Source organism: Dermacentor andersoni, chromosome 10 (genome assembly GCF_023375885.2).
Source record: "Dermacentor andersoni chromosome 10, qqDerAnde1_hic_scaffold, whole genome shotgun sequence".
NCBI classification, from domain to species: Eukaryota; Metazoa; Arthropoda; class Arachnida; order Ixodida; family Ixodidae; genus Dermacentor; species Dermacentor andersoni.
In genome coordinates, this window is record NC_092823.1 from 10272552 (window position 1) to 10288259 (window position 15708).

General features: G+C 45.9%; 1 long non-coding RNA gene across 1 annotated transcript; it reads left to right on the forward strand.

The window, feature by feature from the left end:
* Positions 1-735: 735 nt before the first annotated feature.
* Positions 736-2516, forward strand: LOC140213787 (uncharacterized). The gene is made up of 3 exons (XR_011890738.1): positions 736-1072; positions 1680-1773; positions 2130-2516. It is a non-coding gene; the product is annotated as an uncharacterized lncRNA (long non-coding RNA).
* The last annotated feature ends 13192 nt before the right edge of the window (positions 2517-15708 follow it).

A 15708-nucleotide genomic window follows, 5' to 3' on the forward strand; every position in this document is an offset into this window, starting at 1 on the left:
GTGCCAACTTCTGGTGGAGCTCAAAACACACCCTGAATAAATTCGCTTTTATGTCACAGGCCAGCTGCAGATGCGTGCATTTCACCGCAAGACGAAACTACATGAAACAAAGAGAGCACATTCGAAAAAAAAAAGTCAAACAACGCGCTGAAAACCACGCAGAGCATGAACACACACTTTTTCGAAGCGGAAGGCATGAACTAGGCTCGAAATGAGGGGTTGTGAGTAGCCGTGGCCCTTACTTCACTAGGCCGCGCGTTCTTTGCCACTTCCTCGAAGTCAGCCCGCCCGATCCTGCGAATCCACACTTCTTTTTGCGTTGCGCCCACCGGACGGCAAAGCAAAAAGCTTTTTGCCCTCGCTGTGTCTGTTGCGGCGATCGAAGGCGTAGCAGCATGGCATCGCAATTAAGTTCTCGGCCCTACACATTCTATTACGCTAACGCACCCCGTCAGTCCGCCTGCTGTACTTTCGTCGCGCAGGCCCAACAATGGAGGTCGGCGCGCGCTGGAAAGAAAAAAATATACAAAAGCGCGGCGCCTGCTCCGCGCTCGAAAGAAAAAATATACAAAAGCGCGGTGCCTGCTTCCACGTGACACAGATTGGCCAATGGGGGAGCGGAGGAGGCTGGGGCGACAGGGAGCGTGGAGGAGGACGCGCCAGGTGAGCGGGGTGGCGGAAAGATCTAAGAATGGCGCTACTTTTGAAAAATTTAGGGGCTTTAAGCGAGCGTAGGGTGCCTCGATGTCCTCCTCGCCCGCCGCTCCGTTCAGGGTGGAGACATTCTTTGACGGCGCCGGTGCCGCCAGAACCGGTTCGTTCTAGCCACCGCCGCCATGTTCATGCCCGCCGCGCGCGCTGCACGGAGCAGGTGGTAGGACGTTGCTGCGACGAGTTCGCTGGGTGTCGTCGGCACAAAATGCCCGGCTGCTGCGTGCCGTTGTGCAGTAATCACTCGAGGAATGGTTGGCGAATGTTTCAGTTCCCAAGAGATACAAAAAGAAGAATTTTGTGGACTGCAAGGATCAAGCGGGACAAATGGCAGCCCACGAACACCTCGTGCATATGCAGTGTGAGTACTGAGGCGCTTCGTGGGAATTATTTTTCCGACGTGGACTTTCTTAAGCGCTAGTGATGATCGAAGTAGATTGCGTATAATGTTTCCTGGTAGTTAACATTGGGCTGACAAGTAGATTACCAGTTAAGCAAACTAGTAGCAGTAACATTAAAGTGTTTACAAAAAATAACATCTTGACTGTCCCCGTCATGTTCCGAAAACCTATGTGCGCGTCTGTGTTGTTTATGGCGTGGTGTGTTGCGCGTTCGTTGATGTTTTTCAGCTTTTCGGTGCTGCATGCGAATCAATTTGAGTCGTTCCTCTCGCCCTTCCGGACGGTGCAGGACAACCAGGAAAAAGCTGGTTGGAAAAAAATGGTGCGCCCAAAGTTCGACAGTGTTCTGGCAGCCTGTAGTATAACCATTGCTAATTAACGTTACTTGGACGTTACTCGCACGTGTGGAATTGTTTGCATAACATAATAGTGCGGTTTTAAATGTAGCAGCTGCAGTAAAGTTCGGAAAATGTTTAGGAACGTACGAAACACAGCAATTGTAGGCGTGTGAACATTGGTCATATCTTGCGAAGGAAATAAATTTTACGACTTTCTATGAACGCGCAGGCTCATTTCGAAGAGGACAGCTTCGAGCAAAACAGAGCAGACGGATGGAAAAAACTAAAGCCAAATGCGGTGCCGACAGTGTTTTCCTTCAGACGTAAGTTGTTCAATTTTTCAGCGTGTTCCATTTTCATCTCTCGGTAGGAGGTGGGGGAGGGGTCGTTCTTAAGCTGTTGCTACGTAACTTATATATATATATATATATATATATATATATATATATATATATATATATATATATGAGAACAAGGGCGCCGGGCACGAAAAATTAGTGACCCTGACCGAAAATGACATTTTGTCGCTCTACAGGAGTTCTAAGCGTGTAACGAATGTAACAAGCGGTGCTTTCGACAGAAAAGTGAAAAGACATTAAGAAAGTCGTTCGTGGCATGTACCGCTGTTGCATAATGCTGTTTATGGGATGCATTTTGATGATATCCTTTCATTTCGCAGCTTTGCCTCGTCACAGAAAGGCACCAAAGGATAGGACCGGACCCGCTGTCCTCTCGGCCCTACTTGAAGATCAACACGACATAGCCACTGATGATCATGAAGCTGCGATGGACCCAATGTCGTCACCAGGCAGGTTTGAGCTGACTCAAGGACAGAATTGCAGCCCACACGACGCCAGCTCAAGTGCACTGGTAACAGACGAAGCAGGTCTGCAAGTCTCAGCCAGTGGAATGAATGCCGGGGCCTCTGACCTGCAGTCTGCTTGTACCTCTTGCGCAGAATTAAGTAAGCAGCTCGCAGACCTGACACGAAAATACTGCGAACTTCAAGAATTGCATACCCAGGCAAACTCAACAATCCAAGGTCTCCGAAAAAAAGTTAAGAAGCTCGAAGGTAACATTAAACATTCGGAAAGAACATCAAGTTCCTTAACGAAGACCAAATACAGGCACTGTCGCGCAATAGCAACAAAGGGAGTACTTGGTCTCCGCAAAGTGTTAAGCAAGCACTTCAAATTAAATTTTCATGCGGGACGTCCGGCTATGAAACCTTAAGGAAACTCGGGTACCCGCTGCCAACTAACAGAACTCTGGCGCGTCGCCTACAGGCACTCAGTTTTCTGCCCGGTATCCTGACTGACGTGATCGACCTGCTAAAAACGAAAGCGGAGGGTATGCAAGACATTGAAAAAGACTGTGTTCTGCTACTAGACGAGATGGAGATTGCCAGGGGCTATGAGCTTGATCGCGCTGAAGATGTTGTTCTTGGGGGAACAACTTTACCTGCAAAGCCGGATGAACCTGCCCACCATGCCTTGGTGTTCATGATAGGGGGTCTTAACCGGCGGTGGAAACAAGTGATTGCCTATCACTTTACTGAAAGGAGCATAGACGGCCTTATTCTCAAAGACTACATATTGAATATCGTGAAAGTTTGCGCAGATATCTCCCTGAGGATCCGCGTCGTCACTTCGGATATGGGTTCTTCCAACAGGGCAATGTGGCGTGAATTTCGCTTCTCTAGCCACAGGAACTCCAACACCATATGCTCGATACCACATCCTTGTCTAGAAGACAAAGAACTCTTCTTCACTGCAGATGCTGCACACGTACTTAAGAATATCAGGGGCCAACTTTTGAGTTCTGTCGTTTTCACCATTAGTGATGCAACCAAGTGTCAACATGACCTACCCTCAAGGGAAGTAAAACTTGAGCACGTGCGCGCAGTGGTAGACTTTGACAAAAAACGGGAGCTGAAAGTCGCGCCAAAGCTCTCGGACATCCACGTGTCGAACGGGCATTTTACGAAGATGAAGGTGGGAGTGGCCGTTCAGTTTTTTCGAGAAGCTCCTGCCGGGATTCGGTACTTGATAAAGCAGAAGATCTTGGATCCGGAGGCGGAAACTACAGCGTGGTTTTTAGAGCTTGTCTTTAAGTGGTATGCTCTTATGTCATCACGACACCCATCAACTGCCTTGAGTCTTGAACACATGGACAAATATCACGCAGCCATAGACGTATTGTGCTTGGCGTCTGAGACCATTCGGGGAACAAACATGGGGAGCACATCCCAATGGAAGCCCTCACAGGCGGGTTTCTTGATAGCCACATCTGTGATCATTCGCCTGCAGGATGTCCTTCTAAGAAGTGAAGGCTACAAGTTCTTCCTCACGAGCCGATTGCTCCAGGACTGCTTGGAAAATCTATTTTCGGTTATACGTCTCAGGAAGCCTGTTCCAAGCGCCTACGATGTGAAGTGTGCGTTGAAGCTTGTTTGTGTCAGCCAATTCTTCCACACACCGTCAACGACTAGCTACGATGTCGATGACGCACAGTACCTGATCGACCTGCTGTCGGCAGGTATGCAAGAACAAACGGCAGCCGAGATTGAAGCTATCGATGACTCGGAGATCCCCTTTGTCGAAGAGGTAACATCAGCTGAGTGCGAGATTTTGTTTCATATCGGTGGGTTTCTTATAAAAGGGATCCTCAAATCTATTGGCCACTGCGAGCAGTGCAAGCCCGCATTGTTAGGCTCAAGCAGCAGTGAGCATGCGTACTTGACGTCCCTCAAGGAATACGTCTCTGAAGGCAGCAACCTTCATTACCCAAGCGATGCAGTCATGCTGGTTCTTAAATCTTGCGAGGAACATTTTAATGGTATCACCGCCTGGACGGAAAGCGTTTTCACCATGAAATCTCCTTTGAAGGCTGTAACCGCATACTTGACAAAGATGTTGCGGTGGGGCGTAACGTGCGCCTGTCAGGAACACAAAGAAACAGTGGAAAAGCTCCTTGTGTCAAACTACGCGAGACTGAGGCTGCGTGTGCACCTGCGTCAAGCCGCGGCAACGGGACTTGACGGGCATGCAAGCAAGACGTGTGCAGGAGTGAGCCTACAGTGAACACTGAAATTAAATTTTAATGCATATCGCCAGAATTCAAAAACTTTTGTTTCATTTGTGTTACTCTTTTAATATAGTTTTCATTCATGTGTTTATTCTTACTTTGCTGTGCGTGCTGATTTTTCACCTTATGTCTGTACAAGGTATCCGCTTTTTTTCCAACTTATCAAACTGAGCTGCAAGCTGACATTCTAATTTATTTTGTTCAAGTTAATTCAAGGCTTCATTGTAGTTTCTGGTCATTGGTCTGAGATCTACGAAAGACCTGTGGCAATTGACACCTCCTGACAGCTGACATAATAAAAACCTGCATGGCGACCCAAACATCGTGACCGAAATCACGTATCTACTCGTCACTTACTGACCTCGTTTTTTTACCGCCGGCATCTTCTTATGCAATAGGAATTTCCAGGGCTGCATACCAACATGCTCACAAGCAACACAGGCTCACGGCGTAACTCTTCGCGAAGAACAGAAATGCAGGCAGCGTAGCAATTTTTGCATTCCTCTATGAACGCTTGTGTTTAACGGATCATTTCCCACTGTAAAACAAAGGGATTCCCGCGCAACTTAATTTCTGTATTTACAGTTCGTAAACAAAACACGCCAGGACGCTGATCAATGGTTGCAACGCGTTTTACGAGGGTACTTCCAGACGACAGCATTAAAACGACACTAAATAGAAACAGGAAGTTGAGCAGGCATAAAAGAGGGACCCTAGGGAAGGCGCACATATTTTTTCGGTGCAAAAATATTTCTTAATAGTAGAGAAATTCGTAATCGAAGTAATCAAACAAGCGCATTGCTTCCGTCAAACCGCTCATCCACACGCGCGCCAACAACGCGCCGCTCGCAGCGGGCAAGAACATGGCGGACGCCGTAGCAGACGACGCACTTGTCTCCACCCTGAACGGAGCGGCGGGCGAGGAGGACATCGAGGCACCCTAAGCGAGCGGCGCTCGCAGCGCCCCTCGAACGACCGGCCCTCTCGGGGCTGTCGTTCGAGCGGGTGTGTTGCGTTCACTTGCTTGCTGTAGCACCCTCGCTGCCTTCACCAAAATAGCCAAAAGATGATGATTTGGCTTGGCTTCCTTTGGATTTTTAAAAGGCGGCGCTTCAATAGTGAGCATCTTGGTTTGGATTTTGTGGGAAATGGACGTGCTTTTCGGGGCTCCGTGGCAGCGACGAAATGATAAGTATTTGTGCATGCTTTGAGCTTGCTTCTGTTTTTGATTTGCTGATTTCTCCCCCTTTATATAGTAACTGGGTGGTTTTCTTTTTCTTTCTTTCTTTTTCTTTGTCTCTTGTATTTCGGGTGAGCGGGTGTGTTTCGTGTACATTTGGTTTTGCAGGATGATTAAAGCGTCCTTTCGCGCCACGTGCTTGTACACGTGCAGCCGGGTGGGACGTTGAGTGTTTGTAGTCTTTAAATGGTAGCTTGGAAGTGGCAAAGCTATCAGTGGTTTTACCGTGTGTGTTTTGGTAGAAAAGTGAGAGCGTGGCCGCGTGGTTGAGCACGTGCGAGAGCATGTCATACCTTCGGTCTCCGCGGCACTGATTGCTTCTGAAACAGTGGTGAGAGTTGCCTTGCAGCATTTTGAGGATTTGGATCCTGTGCGTATCGGTTTGTGCGAAAAGGCACATGCTCTACATTGATATAGTATTATAGTATTTAGATCAGTAGCAGCATTATTATAATATTTGCAAAAAGCCGTGCAATACATGGCGAGAAAGCAGGGAAAACAGGCAGTGCGCGGGGGGTCCCTCAAGGCAGATGAGGAGACGGATGAGAATGGAGAGGGCGTCGAAACAACCGGCACACAATGTGATGTCCATACTAGGCTGCAGAAAACGGAGCCTTTCCAGGAAGAGCTTGTCAAACAGGTGCAAGAGCTCAAAAATGAGCTAAACAGGGAGCGTGATGCACGAAAGGTTGTTGAAAAGAGACTTGAAGCAGCCGAGGAAAAGCCGAGCAGGGCCACCATTGTGAACGAGAATGTGCGTGACAATGGAACGCAGACTCCCGACGCGACAGGAGGGGGAGTGTCCGCAAAGTACGTGCAATGCGTGCAGCGTGATGAACAGTTAGCTGGAAAGAGTGGCACCAACCTTGAGGCCGCCACGCGGAAAAATCAGGAGCTCAGGGGACGATGCCCCTTGTCGAGTCCGAATCACGCGGAAACGGACAAGGGAAGCAGGGAGAGGTAGGAGAGAGTGAAAGGGTGATTATCGCCGGCGACTCAAAGCTGACTGGGTGCTCAAAAGCAATTGTGGAGATGGGTGAAATGCGATAAAAGAGTGGCGGTAGGGACATTTCCAGGGCGGACACTGGGTTCTGTCACAGAGCGAGCAAAAGAAAAGCTCGCGGAAAATGCCCAACTGCGCAACCTTGTCATAGTAGCAGGTGGGCTAAATGACATCCTAAAGAGGAAAGGGACAGGACTAGGCCTGCGCTTGGCGAAGGGGGTGGATGACTTGCGCGAGCTATCCCCTCAGGTGCAGATCGTGGTGTGCACGGTACCGGAGGTGCCTGTGCGTGACAGTCACGTACAAAGGGCCGTAGTGGCTGCTAATGAGGCGATATGGAAAATGAGCCGAGAGAAAGGCTTCAAGGTTGTCGCAGTAAACAGGGAAGTGAGAAGGTGTGGTTGGTTTTAAACGAGACGGGATCCAGTTCAATTACAGGCTACCACGAGAAGTGGGCTGACGACTTGGCGGTCGCGCTGTTGTTTTTTTAGGGGGCCCGTGGGCGCTCAGGAGGCCAGAGTAGGTAGTAGTGAAGAAGGTCCCCTAGAGGAACCTCAGAAGAGCATCACCGTCGATAACAGAAAAAGGAGGAAAGCAAGAAAGAGAGCTCGCCATGCAATATGCTACATAAACATGCAGGGCGGCAGAAGAAAGGAAGAGTGGGCAGAGATTGAGGAGCAGTTACACAGAGAACAAATAGGGGTGTATGCGGTTACAGAAACGCACCTTTGAGACTCAGAAGAGCCGCCAGTTATTGAGAATTATGTTTGGGAAGGGTGCAACAGAACTGAGTCGGAATGAAAGGGAGGGGGAGTCGGAATGCTCATCCATCAGTGAGCCAAATGGAAAAGAGTAAGTTCACAATGTCGAGAGCATCTTTTGTTATCAGGCACAATGAGTGGGAAAAAAAACTTGGCTGGGCGTTACGTATTTGTGGAACGGAAATAATTGCATGGAGAAGAATAAAGAGCTAGTGGAATGCATAAGCGCTGATAATAAGGGTTTAGGGAATGGTGCTGAAATTGTCCTATTAGGTGACATGAATGCCCACATGCAGGATTTAGATAGCTATACCGGCAACAACGGGAGGTCAATGCGAGACCTTTGTGAGCAGCATAACGTTGTTATCGTGAATACAGGGCCGAAGTGTGAAGGGCAGATCACGTGAGAAGTGGGAAACCGACAATTGACCATTAATTACTGCCTGATGACAGAAGGAATTCATAAGTTCAGAGAAATGGTCACCGATGAGGAAGGGTTTAGCATCATCATCATCATCATCAGCATAGTTACGCCCACTGCAGGGCAAAGGCCTCTCCCATACTTCTCCAACTACCCCGGTCATGTACTAATTGTGGCCATGTTGTCCCTGCAAACGTCTTAATGTCATCCGCCCACCTAACTTTCTGCCGTCCCCTACTACGCTTCCCTTCCCTTGGAATCCAGTCCGTAACCCTTAATGTCCATCGGTTATCTTCCCTCCTCATTACATGTCCGGCCCATGCCCATTTCTTTTTCTTGATTTCAACTAAGTTGTCATTTACCCGCGTTTGTTCCCTCACCCAATCTGCTCTTTTCTTATCCCTTAACGTTACACCTATCATTCTTCTTTCCATAGCTCGTTGCGTCGTCCTCAATTTCAGCGGAACCCTTTTCGTAAGCCTCCAGGCTTCTGCCCCATACGTGAGTACTGGTAACACACAGCTGTTATACACTTTCCTCTTGAGGGATAGTGGCAACCTGCTGTTCATGATTTGAGAATGCCTGCCGAACGCACCCCAGCCCATTCTTATTTTTCTGGGTATTTCAGTCTCATGATGCGGATCCGTGGTCACTACCTGCCCTAAGTAGATGTATTCCCTTACCACTTCCAGTGCCTCGCTACCTATTGTAAACTGCTGTTCTCTTCCGAGACTGTTAAACATTACTTTAGTTTTCTGTAGATTTATTTTCAGACCCACCCTTCTGCTTTGCCTCTCCAGGTCAGTGAGCATGCATTGCAATTGGTCTGCTGAGTTACTAAGCAAGGCAATATCATCAGCGAATCGCAAGTTGCTAAGGTATTCTCCATGAACTTTTATCCCCTATTCTTCCCACTCCAGGTCTCTGAATACCTCCTGTAAACATGCTGTGAATAGCATTGGAGAGATCGTATCTCCCTGTCTGACGACTTTCTTTATTGGGATTTTGTTGCTTTCTTTGTGGAGGACTACGGTGGCTGTGGAACCGCTGTAGATATCTTCCACTATCTTTACATATGGCTCATGTAAACCCTAATTCCGTAGTGCCTTCATGATTGCTGAGGTTTCGACTGAATCAAATGGTTTTTCGTAATCAATGAAGGCTATATATAAGGGTTGGTTATGTTCCGCACATTTCTCTATTACCTGATTGATAGTGTGAATATGGTCTATTGTTGAGTAGCCTTTACTGAATCCTGCCTGGTCCTTTGGTTGACAGAAGTCTAAGGTATTCCTGATTCTATTTGCGATTACCTTAGTAAATACTTTGTAGGCAACGGACAGTAAGCTGATCGGTCTATAATTTTTCCAGTCTTTGGCGTCCCCTTTCTTATGGATCAGCATTATGGTAGCGTTCTTCCAAGATTCCTGTACATTCGAGGTCATAAGGCATTGTGTATATAGGGCGGCAATCTTTCTAGGACAGTGTTCCCACCATCGTTCAACAAATCGGCTTCATAGGGAGTGAAGCCGATAGAAAGCAGCATAGGGAGTGCCTATAAACGCATCATTTTGAAAATAGGATATGTAGTTGGGAAAGGTAGCAAGGAGCGCAAAATGGCCAGTCCATATTTGAACGCTGAACAAATAGCAAATATGGTCACTAGAGTCGAGGAAGAACTTGGCAAATGGCTGAGTAAAAAGTGGGAATATGGTGAGCTTTTAAGTGCAATAACGACAGAAATACGGAAAGAGAAACAACATGTTCGGTGGAAAGGAAAAAAGAAACCGAAAAGCTGGTAGAACAGAGAGAAACGAGACGCGATCGCCGAACGACAGAAAGCTTCTCGAGAACACAGGCATGCAAAGAAGGCGCAGTTAGAAAAAGGCCGCACTTAGAATATTTTGGAACCACATAAGATCATTAGGCAGGAAGTCAACAACAATACAACAACATGCATATTCTAGACGAAGATGAAAACAGACTGGAAGGAGAAGCGGCAATAAATTACATCCGAAAAGTAACAGCCGAATCTTTCCAAGGCAATGACGAGGTTGTATTTGAAGAATAAAAGAGCATGAAAGAGACCCAAGTGGAAAAGGAGCTGGTGCTGACAAATTTCAACTGGAAGAAAGCGGAAGAGAAAATTCTTAAGCGCACAGCCACAGGGTTAGACGAGGTTCCCGTTAGGCTGATTAATGAACTAGGACCAAAAAGTAAGGAAGCTCTGGTGAAAGCAGTGGAAAAAACTTTAAAATATAGACGAATACCAGACAGTTGGCGACAAAGAAGAATGAATTTATATTTATAAAGGTAAGGGCGAGAAACATAGAATTGAGCCGTATAGGCCGTTGACCATTACATCGGTAATATACAGGCTAGCAATGCGGGCAATTAAATTAAAGCTTCAAGCATGGGCAGAGAATAATGGCATTTTGGGAGAGCTTCAGAATGGCTTCAGAATAGGCGTTTGGATCATAACTTGTTTGTTCTTACTCACTGTATTGAAATATCAAAAGTAGAAAAAAGACCGTTGTATGGGGCCTTTTTAGACATTACAGGAACCTCTGGCAACGTAGACAGCACATTTTGTGAGATATTCTGGAAGGGGACGGCTTAGGTGACGATTGTCTACAGCTTTTGGGAGAGATTTATCTAGAAAATACCGCTGGCGTGGAATGGGAAGAGATGAGGAGCGAGGAGAAATTTCATATCAACAAGGGACTGAGGCAGGGGTGCCCTTTGTCCCCGCTACTGTTTATGATGCACATGGTGAGGATGGAGAGGGCGCTAGAATGAAGTAATATCGGGTTTATTCTCTCATACAACCAGGCGGGTACAGTAGTAGAGCAGCAGCTCCCAGGTTTACTTCATGCGGAGGACATTGTGTTGCTAGGTAACAAGCAATGTGATTTGCAACGTCTGGCTAATATCTGTGGATAGGAAGGCAACAATTTACGTTTGAAATTGAGTGTTAGAAAATCAGGTGTTATGGTATTAAATGAAAACAGTGAACAGGCAATGGAGATACAGGGCCAGGAAATACCTCGGGTAACAGAATATAAATACCTTGGTATATGGATAAACGAAGGGAATAGATATTTGGAAACACAAGAAAAAACAATAACAGTGAAGGGGAAGAGAAATTCAGCCATAGTGAAGCACAGAGCGCTATGGGGATACAATCGGTACCAGGTCCTCCAATGTATGTGCAAAGATGTAATGGTTCCAGGACTTAATTTTGGAAATGTGGTTGTTTGCTTTAAATCAGGGGTACAATCAGGACTCGACGGGAACCAAAGGTCAGTGGGTCGCCTCGCATTGGGCGCTCACGGGAAGACTACAAATGAAGCTGTGCAGGGTGATATGGGCTGGACTAGTTTCGAAGTCAGGGAAGCTCGCAGTAAAATTGAGTATGAAGAACGGCTGAGGAATATGGAAGAAAGTGAATGGGCTGGGAGAGTGTTCAGGAAAAACATTGATTCACAGTCGAGGAAAGGGCACGGCAGCAGGGCTTGCACGCAGATGGCTCACCCGCTTGTCTTCTTTATGCAGATTATTGCCAGCCTGCTGCTGATACCAGCGGAACACCAAGAACCAAATCAGCCTTTCGTGATTCTCGACGCGCATGTGCTTCAGAACGACACCTTTTCGCCGTTTCCTTTCCTACCATTTGCGGAAGGGAACCCGTCATCGTCTACCTCCAGCGGAAGAAGATTCTTGAAGCCATCCAGCACGGCCCCTCACATTACCCGGAGCATAAAAGCCGGCGACGACCCAGCACATCCCAAAGGGCACGGCAGCAGGGCTTGCACGCAGATGGCTCACCCGCTTGTCTTCTTTATGCAGGTAAGAAGACGTTTTGGAAAGTGTTTTCGCTCTAGTGAGCGCTGTCTCGTCGTGCAGCCGTGCCCTACGGTGCTTCTCGAATCTCTGTTTGACATGGTGTACCTTGCAAAGTTGTTATTGCTTGCCGGAGATGTCGAGACAAATCCCGGGCTTGACCTTACGGGCCTTGCCAAACAGTTAACTCAAATCGCCGCTGATATAAAGACAATAAAGGAAGAACGACTGACATCGATAGATAAAAACCTAGAACGACTATCATGCCTTGAAGACAATGTTTCAGCTTGCACTAAACAAATCGCTAGCCTTCAAAAAACTGTATCGTCCTTGAAATTAAGGCTAGACGATCTAGAGAATAGATCCAGAAGGTCGAACCTTATTGTGTATGGTATGCAGGAAGATACAGAAGAAAATACCGAATCTCTGGAACGCGCGGTGAATGAAAAGGTCATTAGGCATACCTTGAAGTTAGAAGCAGTGGCAATAGAACGCATCCACAGACTAGGCAAACCAATGGCAAACAAAACAAGACCAATAATCTTTAAGCTCCTAGACTTCCGAGACAAAACAAAAATTTTGCGGAACTGTAAAAAACTCAAGGATACTGATTACGCCATCAGCGAAGACTTTTCACCGCGAGTTCGACATATTAGGAAGAAGCTATGGCAATGTGGAAAAGCAAGGAAGGAATCCGGTGATAAAGTGGCCCTGGTCTACGACAAACTAAAGATTAATAGTTGCCTTCATTCTTGGGACGAGGAAAATGATGAGGTGACCCCCATTACGTCCATTTCAAGCGATACAAGAAACCAGGACGTCGGTACGCGAACCTTGCGTCCCCGCCGTCCCTAACATCCAAAATAACGTTCGGTAATGTTAACGCTCGAAGTGTTAGTAGTAAGCTCGGACCCCTCGAATCAATGTTAATAGCTTTCAAACCGGAATTTATAGGCATAACAGAGACTTGGCTAACCAAAGACGTCAAAGACTTCGAAATTACTCCCCCAAACTACGTCATTATTCGCAAAGATTGGCCAACACGAGGCGGTGGCGTTGCTATTTTGATAAAAAAGGAAATTCCGTACGTTAAGTTGCCTGACGTTGAGGGGGTTGAAGCTGTATTTTGCAAACTTTGCTTTGCCACAACCACCTTCATTGTTGGATGCATTTACCGTAGTCCTTCTACTGATTTGAATGTGTTGCAATCATTGCACGTGTATATGCAGCAGCATGTGAAGGGCACCAAGCTCATATTACTAGGCGACTTTAATCTCCCTGATATCAACTGGCACACACTGCATCACCGTTCACCTTGCGCAGATATTCTTTTAGACATTATGCTCTCTTTTAACCTAACCCAGATAATAACTGAACCCACGCGTGAACAAGGATCCAGTTCTAACATTTTAGACCTAGTATTTTTAAGCAATCATTTCCCCACCCATAACGCTAAATTCGAAGTCTCAACGGGCTTGTCAGATCACAAACTAGTATTGTGTGAGGTGCCGTATCAAGATTTGCTACCCTCTTCACAACCAACAAAAACGTACAAAGACTACAACAGAGCTGATGATACATGCATCATTGATAGACTTGTCATTTCAACTATTGTCATTCAAACAACTCGCACATGATGGAAACACAGACATAGAAATTTTATGGCACGAATTTAAGTCCGTTGTGTCATATTGCATCAGTAACTACGTCCCCTTGAAAACTAAGAAAACTCATAAACATAACCCCTGGATAACTCGGACCGTTATTCATGCAAAAAGGAAAGTTCGCCGAATCAGAATAAATAAAAAATCCCATCCCTCACAACGAACTGCTCAACAATTAACTTACGCCGTGGACGATTTGAAAACAAAAATTAAGAAGGCCAAATCACACTATTTTACAAACACACTTCCCAACTTTATAAAGAATGCTCCCGAAAAATTCTCGCGTTATTTAAACCCTAAAAACGAGACGAAAGAATGACATCTTCTGCGGATAACAAAAACGCTGCGGCTTCTTTGAATAATCATTTCTGCTCTATTTTTACATCTGACAACGGAGAACTACCAGGAATAACCTCCGGCACTGGTGTGAAGATGGAACCATTAACTATAACAGAAACAGGAGTACTAAATCTTTTGCTAAATCTCGACACAAAAAAAGGGCCAGGGCCAGATAACATCCCTAACATATTCTTTCATCGATATGCCGAGTGGATGGCAAAATTCCTGATCCTCCTTTTAACAAATCATTATCCACCTGCACCCTTCCTACGGAATGAAAAACTGCCAAAATAACACCGATACACAAATGAGGAAATAAATCTGATCCTTCAAACTACAGACCCATATCATTAACCAGTACAGTATGCAAGTTATTAGAACATATTATTTTAAAACACGTAAATGCTTATCTAGAAGTAAATGATATCCTAACCCCTTGTCAGCATGGCTTTCGTAAAGGCCTTTCTACTATTACGCAATTAATTGAATTAACACATGGCATATCTAAGAGCATTGATAACCAGAAACAAATAGACCTCATATTTTTAGACGTTTCGAAGGCATTTGACCGCGTGTCACACACTAAACTTCTTGCAAAACTAGAACTAACTTTGGGAAGCGGCCCTATCCTTGATTGGATCAAAAACTATCTTAGTAATCGCACACATTTTGTTGAAATTAACAACGAGAGGTCCGCGACAACTAAAGTTACATCAGGAGTACCCCAAGGAAGTGTCTTAGCCACAGTATTATTCTTAATCTTTATTAATGACTTACCCGCATATGCTTCACAGAATATCAAACTTTTTGCAGATGACTGCGTTCTTTTCCAGGTAATTAACTGCCTTGATGACCATAGAACTTTAAATAACGCCATAACAGCAGTTTCCCAGTGGTGCAAGGACTGGCAGATGGATATCAACCTAAAAAAGGTCCGTTCTATTATCTATAACCAGAAAAAAACATACATCAGCCTTCCAGTACACCCTTAACAACATTCCTCTTGCATCTGTTCATGAGCATAAGTACCTTGGTGTGACACTAACATCTGACTTCAGGTGGGATTCTCACGTTAACAATATCACATCAACCGCAATAAGACAGCTATTCTTCATTAACAGACGCCTTAAACTAGCGCCATCTGAAATAAAGTTACTCGCATATAAAACACTCATAAGACCAGTTCTATAGTACACCAACACCGTTTGGTTCCCGTTTACTAATAAACTGATTAAAAAACTTGAAGGGGTACAGCGAGAAGCGCTGAGATACATGTATAATAAACACTCCATCACAGACTCACCAACAGCATTACTGAAACGGGCAGAACTTCTAACCATGCATAACAGAGCCAAGCTTGCTGGACTAAAAATCATGTATCAGTTAATACACAATCAACTTAAACTGCCTATTATGAAATACATATCAACGTCCTCGAATAGAATAACTCGTCGTAAACAGAGTTACAGAGTGCACAAGGGACCACCCGACGGCAGAGGCCTGTGCACCCTGGTCAGGAAGGGACTTCTAACCATGCATAACAGAGCCAAGCTTGCTGGACTAAAAATCATGTATCAGTTAATACACAATCAACTTAAACTGCCTATTATGAAATACATATCAACGTCCTCGAATAGAATAACTCGTCGTAAACAGAGCTACAGAGTGCACAAGGGACCACCCGACGGCAGAGGCCTGTGCACCCTGGTCAGGAAGGGACTCACGTTCGTCGAACATGAGTTGCAAAGCAATAACAAGATCGAGCACACACTCACCGAAATCATCCCGGGCAAGAAGAGGAAAGGAAGCATATTTCTGCTCAACGTCTACAGCAACCCATCTCAGAGAAAACAGAGATTCAAGACATTACTGCACAGAGCCAGCACCGCAGCGGGCCGCA